This window comes from Camelus ferus, chromosome 25 (genome assembly GCF_009834535.1).
Source record: "Camelus ferus isolate YT-003-E chromosome 25, BCGSAC_Cfer_1.0, whole genome shotgun sequence".
Taxonomy (NCBI): Eukaryota; Metazoa; Chordata; class Mammalia; order Artiodactyla; family Camelidae; genus Camelus; species Camelus ferus.
Genome location: NC_045720.1, coordinates 9,562,103 through 9,571,570, shown reverse-complemented (window position 1 = coordinate 9,571,570; position 9,468 = coordinate 9,562,103).

Sequence of the window (9,468 nt, the reverse complement as noted above, 5' to 3'; positions counted from 1 at the left end):
TTCTTATCAATTATGCCAGCCTTCTCAAATATAAATATGAGCATTACTGAGTATGTGAAAGAGTGGTTGTTAATGATTTTTGAAGGATCTTCCCACTGCCAAAATTCAAAGAACCTATGAATCCATTATCATTTAAATAGTTGTCTATGGCCATAGCCTGAGCTGGTGCTTGAGAGCCTGGCTCCCAGAACTCAACTTACTGAATATGTTCACATTCTAGCACTCTGCTTGGGACTAGGAGAGGAAGCAAGCTTCCCAACCTAAAAGAACTCACAATGTAGAAAGAAAGAAACACACTAAAATATAATCAAAATCTCGCCTTCCCGTCACATCAACTGAGGGGGGAAAAGAAATAGATCCCCAATGAGAATTGTGAAAGTTCCTGCAATGGTAGAAAAAGACTGATTAGTCTGTAGCCATGGTAACGAGTAACCACCAGAACTGCTTTTAAACCTGTTGAACTGACCAACAACAACTCCCCTCAATGAACTTACTTCTTTAAGACAATCAGTAACAGTCCCCGGCTTTGGAAAGACAGCTTGTGAGGAGCTGATTCACTCTGGGAAACATACTTCTAAGAGTAAATCAACACCAGTTTCCCCCAAATGACCTCCCTTATGTGGAGGCCAGACCACTCACATCCCTAAAATCCACTAGCCCTGACCTACACTCGTCCCCAGCACCCTGTAAGACTGGCTGCCTGCTCCGATCTCACGGTGGGGACACCAAGCCTCAGCAGCGTAGCTCTCCCTAACTGGGAACAATACCATCAGTTCTGTCTTTCATCAGTCTGAGACGATGAGTGATGGTCGCATCCTCTGACTCTACTACACAGTTTAATTCCAGATTGATTGAGATTAAAATGCATGTGAGTGTGTGTGTATATATAGGATCATAAGGGCATCAGGACAAAATACACACTTTAAAAAAATAGTTTCATCATAGCAATGGTCCTTTTGGTTTTTCTGTTTGTTTGTTCTTTGGAATGGCACCAAAGGCAGAAACTTTAAGGATAAATACTGATAGAATTTAAACTTCTGTAAGGTAAAACATCACAACACCATCATCACTACTAAAAAACCACTACTACCAAACAGTATCGCCAAAGCAACACCAAAGGCAGCTCCACCAGCAGCATCTCTATCGCCATCACCACCACCGGTACAAACACTTAAAAAGCAAATGGCAGATAGGGAAAATATCTGAAGTACATAGGATAGCACAAAGATTAATGTTCCCAATATAGAGAGCTTCTAAAATCAGTAAGGAAGAGCACAGGGGTAGATTTTAAAAGGTCAAAGGATACAAAAGGAATCACAAAAGGAAGAAATGCAAATAGGAAGAAAGAATAAAGGACAACAAGTGAAAAACCTCATTTTCAGGAGTCATAGAAATGCATATTTTTGAACACTAATTTATTATTATTTTACACTTTAGTTGGTTCATATCACAGGATTTTTTAAATAAATTTTTTCTCTTTTTCTTTTCTTTTCTTTTTTTTTTAATGGAGGTACTAGACCCAGGACCTCATACAAGCTAAGCATGCACTCTACCACTGAGCTGTTTCCCTCCCCCTGAAATGCATATTTCATAAGATTGGCAATGCCTAATTTTTTATCAAAACTGTTGACATGTCAATGAATATACATATGCTCATGTATAACTGAAAAATTGTGTTCTACACTGGAATTTGACACAAAATTGTAAAATGATTATAAATCAATAAAAATGTTAAAAAAAACTGTTGACATGTATTTTCACGTACAGCTCGTGGAAAAGTCAATTGGTCAAATCTCTCTGAAAGGCTATTTGCAATATGAGTTATACACCCTAAGAACATGTGGCTTATATCCTGCATTTCCACTTCTCGGGATTTATCCCAAGAAAACAATCAGAAAATAGCAAAAATATTTTCAAAAATGCTTACTGCAATATTGTTTGTAATAATGAAAACAGAAACAACTCTGATATACATCAATGAAGGATTGTTTTAATAAAGTATTCTATGTCCATGGAGGCAAAATGTGGACTACTCTGGAGTACCTAGAAAACGAGGCAAATGTTCATTGATATGGCAATAATGCACACAATATATTATTAAGTCAAAGAGGTTAGGTTGAAATATTCTAGGTATAACATGAGCTCATTTTTATAAAATACAATTTACATTTTTTTCATTCATTTACACATATTTTCATTCTCTCATTCAACAACAAATATAAAGTGTATCACCTATTTTGTGCAAGACACTGTTCTAACCGCTGAACCTACACGGCTCCTAACTTCCCGGTGCCTACAGCTGGGTGGAAGTAACCCAAGGACGTACACCTAGCACCAGACACCTGAGGAACTGCTATCTGAGGGCAGCAGAACTATGAGGGCTTATTGGGTTTTGTATAAACAACTTCTAAATTTTTCAAAATTGTTTTTCTTTTGAACACTTCTACAGTGAAAAATTTAAAAATAAAGCCATTTTCATTTTAGAGAAAGAAAGGAGGAATACCTTCTACAATGCCAAGTCATTCAGGTTTATAATGTTTTAATATTTTCCATCAAAACTCCCTAGGACAGCCTAACTAACTGGGGCATTTGCCTGTTCAATTTCCATTTTCCTCTCCTCCTCTCTCTCTTCTCCCTCCTGCCCCTCCTGTTCTTTCTCTTCCTCACCTCTCCTCTCCCTTCCCTCCGCTCCTTTCCTTCCATCATTTCATCATCGTCTTCATATTGGTCATGAACACCCTGGCCTTTGAACTGTTTCCCAATAGGATGTGCTGCCCCTGGACTCTAAGAGCCATCGGTGTGAACAATGATGGACTCACAAGCTAGGGGCGATTCACCACACCTCACCCTTCAGACTTTGAGAAGAAAATTTCAAAACAGGGCAGCATTAACCAGGGAGCAAAGTGTATTTATCATCATCTCCAAAAAGCACTGTTTTTCTAAAAGACAAGTTCCTTAAGTTCCTGGAAGACTAAGGTACCATCGCTTAATTTTTATTAGATTTCTCCACTAAGGGATTTTTTTTATGCCTTGCTGCTAATACACCTTCTTTTACTTATACACACACACATTTCAGCCCTCAAACCTGAACAAAGCTGTACAAAATCCCTCTGACTTCAGGAAGTTTTTGATCTCTTGAGGGTTTTAGGATATGTCCTTGCCTACATATTTGAAGGGGATGTTGAATCAGTGTTACCCCAAGCAGGGCTCAGGACCCGGACCTATGCCAAATGCAAAGCGCATCAGGACACATTGAGTATTGACTTGGAATAGGGGACGGAGATGTTAACAAGAATATAATAAGGAGATGGAGCACAATGAGGGCAGACACAGCCATGCGCAGGAAGACAGCAAACAAGCATGAAGTGCTTAGAGAGCAGGACAAAACCTGCCCAGTTTCAAGCAAACTTTGAGAGTCTGCTCTGGGTGAAGCAGACACTGATGTTAACAGGATTCTCTGGCCTCAGATCCAAATTCATTAGAACCCATTGCTTCTAGCTGCTCAGCCCTATAAAGCACCACTGTTTTAGTGACATTCAAGATGCAACAGATGTGAATAATGCTGAAATGAACACGCAGGTGCAGACACTTCTTCAAAATAATGATTTCATTTCCTGTGGATATATACTTAGAAATGGGACTGCTGGACGCACTTCCCTATTCATAGCAGCATTCTTCTCATTAGCCAAGACATGGAAACAACCTAAGTGTACATCAGCGAATGAATGGATACAGAAAATGTGGTATATTTTTATACACAATGGGACATTATTCAGCCAGGAGATAAAAGGACATCCTGTCATTTGTAACAACATGGATGGACCTTGAGGGCATTATGCTAAGTGAAACAAGTCAAAGAAGGACAAATATCGCTTGAGCTCACATGTGGAAAGACTGAAAGCTGAATTTAAACAGAATAAAGTTGTGGTTGCCAGGGGATCGGAGAAATGGGGAGATGTTGGTCAAAGGGTACAAACTGTAAGTTTTAAGATGATTAAGTTCTGGGGATCTGATGCACAGCATGGTGACTACAGTTAACAATACTGAATTATACACTTGAAAGATGCTAAGAGAGTATATCTTAAATGTTGTCACCACACCAAAAATAAATGGTAATTATATAAGGTGATGGTTATGTTATCAAGTAATCACTCGACAATATATAGACATATCAAATGATGCCGTATACCTTAAACTTATACAGTGTAGTATTTCAATTGTATCTTAAACTGGGAAAAAAAAAAAACCTCTATACTTAAAAAAGAGTCCAATATATGAAAACTGGTACAGATCCCGGTTTTGAGCTTCTCAGGATGTGGAATGCAAATTTTAGGAAGCACAAGAATGTCAAGACCACATGAAATCACCTTGAATAACACAGTGAGAGCATTCCTCCCCTTTCAAATCTGACTGTCAAGAAGAAAGCATCAGCTGTGTGCTGGGCCATCTTACGTACTATTTGCTAATAAACATTTTTAACAAACAATGTACTCAAAGCTCAGAGCCTTCCAGAAGAAAACATTTTCCAGTTAGAACATAATGACTTTTTCATGTTACATATATTTTTATGTCAAACCTCCAGAGAATAATTCTAGTATTCCTTTCATAGTACTTTAAAAATATTTTTTCTTTAAATAAGTAATTCTGTCGGTAGACATACTAACACGGCACAATGCAGGAACATGTTATAAAAATGGCTGAATGTGGCAAAAACTTAAAAAGGAAAAGGAAAAGACTGTCCTGACCCTTTCCTCCCACCAATTTGTGACATCTGTCACACTGGAATAGTCTTCCTTGCTGAAAACCTATCTTAGCATTTCTATTTCAACCTGACCACGGAAATGCTCTCATCCATTTTTCCAACTTGTCTTGGTGGCTGCATCCATTCTCAGGGTCTGTGCAGAACAGCCATGGGTCTCTTTCAGACCTATGCACAGAGGAGCTGGTGCATGCTCTTCTGGCTGTGGCAGGGTCTTTCAGCTAAAGAGTCTGCTTGTTCCAGATGCTACAGGGCAAAGATGCTACAGGGCAAAGACAGAGCCTCAATCAGCCTAAGTTGCCAAGGGACCATGCGGAGAAATCCCTCTGTTGAACTATGCAGATACATACTTATTTAGCTACTGAGATTGGGGGGAGGGGGTTCTGGTTACTTGCAGATCTATTGCAGGTCCTCTCCCCTGGAAAGAGTTTCTGAGACTGAGATTGGCATACTGGACATTTACTGGGAAATGCTGCCAGAATAAACACCCGTGGGGCAAGAGAAAGACCCAGAATCGGGCAGTGAGAGAAAATGAGCTGTAGCACAGTCAGCTCAGAGCCCAGCTGGCTCTGTGGGAAGCTCTCAGGCTGCACTGGCCTCTTACAGTTGTCCCAAGTTGGAGACAGAGAGCTGGGACTTGATGCCCCAAAACCAATTAGTCACTGAACGAAAGCTGGCCCAGGAGGGAGCTGTGATGTTAGGTGAGGCGAAATTCCTGCAGAGGACCTTGAGCTGAGCGCCATCAGCTGTGAACACTACCAGCAGTTGGAAAAATAACTTCTTCATTCCTGAAAAGGGACCTGGGAAATGCATCACAGTATGCACTACTGCCCTATAACCCAGTCGATTCTGACTTCTATGGAGAGCTTGAGTAATTTCCAAGTCACAAAATTGCAAATGGCAGAATTGGGATTCAAACCCACATCTGTCTGACTCCTAAATGTTAACTATTATGTTACACTGTCTACCTCTCTAAACTTAATCCTGGGCCTACCTTTTGTTTGGAGGCCAGTTACTGGGGTCACTGCCATTTAGGAAGGAATCTTTCTAAATGCTACCAGCACAAAACTGTGAGGAGTGAATACATTTCTTATCATGCAGAAGGCAATCCAGGCTTGGAGAAGACAAGCTACTCGTCCTGGTTAAATAGTTCCTTGACGACATATGGGCCCCGGTCTGCTTTACTCTAAGATTCTAAGATCCACATTCTATTTTGAAAGACTTTAAGCCAACCAAAGCTTTACAAGGAAACTAAATACAGACCTTCCTTGACTTACATTGGGATTAAGTCCTAATAAATCCGTCATAAAAAAAAGAATCCATCCTAAGTTGGAAATGTCCCAAGTCAAAAATGCATTTAATACACCTGACCTAGCAAACATCATAGCTTAGCCTAGCCTACCTTAAACGTGCTCCGAGCACTTAGTCTACAATTGGGCAAAGCCATCTAACACAAAGATTACTTTATACTAAAGTGTTGAGTATCTCATATAATTGATCGAATGCTGTACTGAAGGTGAAAAACAAGAGTGGGTGTCGGGTACAGGACAGTCGTCAGCATATCAGTTGTTCACTCTCACAATCGTGTGGCTGACTGGGAGCTGCAGCCTGTTGCCACCTGAGTATCAGATCAACTTGAACATCAGACTGATTATCACTCACCCGGGTTGGGGGTGGGGAAGGCAAGTGGAAATCAAGATGGAGAATTTGAAGTACCGTTTCTACTGAATAGGTATGACTTTCACACCATGGTATAAGTTGAAGAACCCTAAGTTGAACCATCCTTGGTCAGGGACCAGCTGTAGTCTAAAGCCTGGAGGGAGGGGCAGCTTGATCTTTCATCTCCATTACTGTTGGCATTTGTTTCGGAAAAGCTGCTCATTTTAGAAGCTTCATAACTAAGACTTTCCCAGACCACACATTTATTAGTGTAGATGCTGGAACGCCTAATTCCCTGCTGACCTTCCGGAGAGACAACAGCTTTCCTTCAGTCGTGTGCCTGTTCGGGGATAGAAATCACGGTACCTGGTCCGCAGACCGGCTCCTACTATTAATGATGAACTTGGACAGGTCACCTTTCCCGACCTCACAGCTCAGGGAGCTGGACACTATATACAGCTCCTGAATTATATTTTCTTATTCAGATTCAATTCACCAAAGCATTTACGGAGCCTGCACTCTGTGCCAAGTACCAGACTGGGTCATGTACATTGTGTTCAAGATTTTTTAACCTCCCTTAACCCCTCATGCAAATGTCTCCATTTGAAGGAGAGTTCCTAACAATGACTAAGGTTTCAGACAAGATCACGTGCTCTAAGTAGTAAACATGTATCTGCTTCATTTGGCAACAGCCTTTAAAAATGGGTATCTGTAGCGTTACCTATGGGAAATATCCCACAGAGTAACAGTGCTTATTAGAATATTTTAACTCATTCATTTACTGGGTATGCCCCAAGCCTTCACAGGCTTGCAGATGGCTACCTTCTTACCATGTCCCCACACAGTCTTTCCTCTGTGCTTACACATGGAGAGAGAGAAAAAGAAAGAGGGCTCTCTTCTTACATGGCCACCATTTCTCTCTAATTACAACCCTACCCTTTTGACATCATTTAGTCTTAATTAATCTCTAAAAGCCCTATCTTCAAATATAGTCACATTGAGAGTTCAGACTTCAACATATAAATATTGGGAAGACACATTAAGTCCACAGCATCTCCTGTGCTTGATCTCTTCTCAGGACCTTTCCTGTACCAAATCCAACCAGATATCAGGGGCAAAGATTCCCATCGATGTAGCCCATACAGAAGTGTCCTGGGCACAGAGCAGGTGAAAAGGGTGGATAATAAATCCGGAGAAGCCAGAAAGCTTCCACTACAGTAGACTGAAACAATGAATAAGTGAAAAAATGAATTAATAGAATAAATAAAGCTGTAAAATGTTACAGACAGTAGGGAGGTATGAGAGAACATTAGTTCAGGACAGAGGAGTTAAGAACAGGGCAGAGGAGTTAAAGTCACCAGGGACTAGATGCAGAAGGATTTTGTACACCATACAAAGGATTTTGGACTCTGTTTATTCAAAAGCCATGATACAAAACACAGAAAAAGAGGATAGAATTAAGGGGAAGTGATGAGTTCCATTTTGGACATAAGATTGAGACACCTGTTCCAGTATTCAACTGGAAACACTCAGTTTGGAGTTCAAGAGAAAGAGAAGATGGAGACACGATGTTTAGAAGGCTGTTTAGAATTCATCAGTGTATAGTGCCGGCTTGGGAGTGATTTCCCCAAGACAGTACACAGAATGAAATTTGAACATTAAATTTTTTAAACTTAAATTGTACTTATATTATTGGAGCAAACAGTTGGAAAAATATGCTAGTTAATGTATACAGATAGCTATAAAGATCTGTACTTTTCACAATTAGTTGGAAGAAAAGTAAAGCTGAAGGGAGATGAGATGAATTGCTCTGGTAACTCAACATCAAAATTATTTTAAATATGTTTTTTGTTCAACTAATAGGCATTAGAAGACATACTATGAGTCAGGTACTATGCCAAATGCTACAATACAAACTTTTGGACTTTTCTCAGTAAAAATAACATAGTGGAGGAGGTAAAACAGGTAGAAAATTCTAGATAACAGGATGTTTGGAGCAGAAACTTTCCTTAAATTTACATGCTGATAGAGGAAGTGTGTAGGCATGAGTGCAAAGGACAAAAGAACTTAAATCTGAACCATCTTGAAAGAAAAGTAATATCAATTCAATTCACAACTGCCCACAGACTTGACCTGAATACAGTAACTAAAAAGAGAACACCGTTAGAAAGCCCTGTGTGGCATGAAACTCTGACTTGTGACAGAAACAGAACTAGAAAGCCCTTGAACATTAGTTTATGGTCTCATTTCAGGCCCTAATTGAATCATTTGGTTTTAATAATGCCTCAACTCTTTTAAAAGTAAATACATCAACTTTCTCATTCAGCCATGATGGATGACTGGGACCAGTCCTACCCTCCTACTCCAAACAACAACAACAACAACAGAAAATGTATGAAACAAATGTCCAGCATTTTACACAGGCTTGTGATCCTTATGAGGCAGGAAACAAAATACATGAGCTCTAAAATTGCCCCAGATTTCCACTTGGATGTACTTTCCAGGCTGCATTGTAAGGAAAGTTACCCAAAGAGAACACAGCATTCTCACTGAGTTAAAGAGACTGATACTGGAGTTCAAAGAGGGTAGAGTGGCTGCAGTTAGCAAAATAGATAACTAGAGAGGTGGGATAAATTTTTTTAAGCAGCAGACACGTCCATAAAGGCTCTCTCAAGTCTATTACTAAATGCAAAAGCGTATGTGTGTACAGTAAGGCTCCAAGAAGCCAGGCAAAGAATGACTAGGAAACTGTAAGCTGAATAGTATCACCCAGGGATTGGATGCATTCATGTTCTAACCAGAGATAGTGGATAGTTCAAGGAAAACCAGGAGCATTTGGAAATAATCATAGAAGGATCTGACTTACTAGCACAGAATAAAGGGTATTTTACATTGAAGCTTAAAAACAAGGCATAAAAGGATCAAGTTGATCCCCAAGGAACTTTAACCACCTGGCAGAACAAAATTAAACACTCTTTGAAAGAAGACAACAGAAAATTCAGTGCTCAACAACACAAAATATATGATATCTAGTCTCCACTCAAAACTTG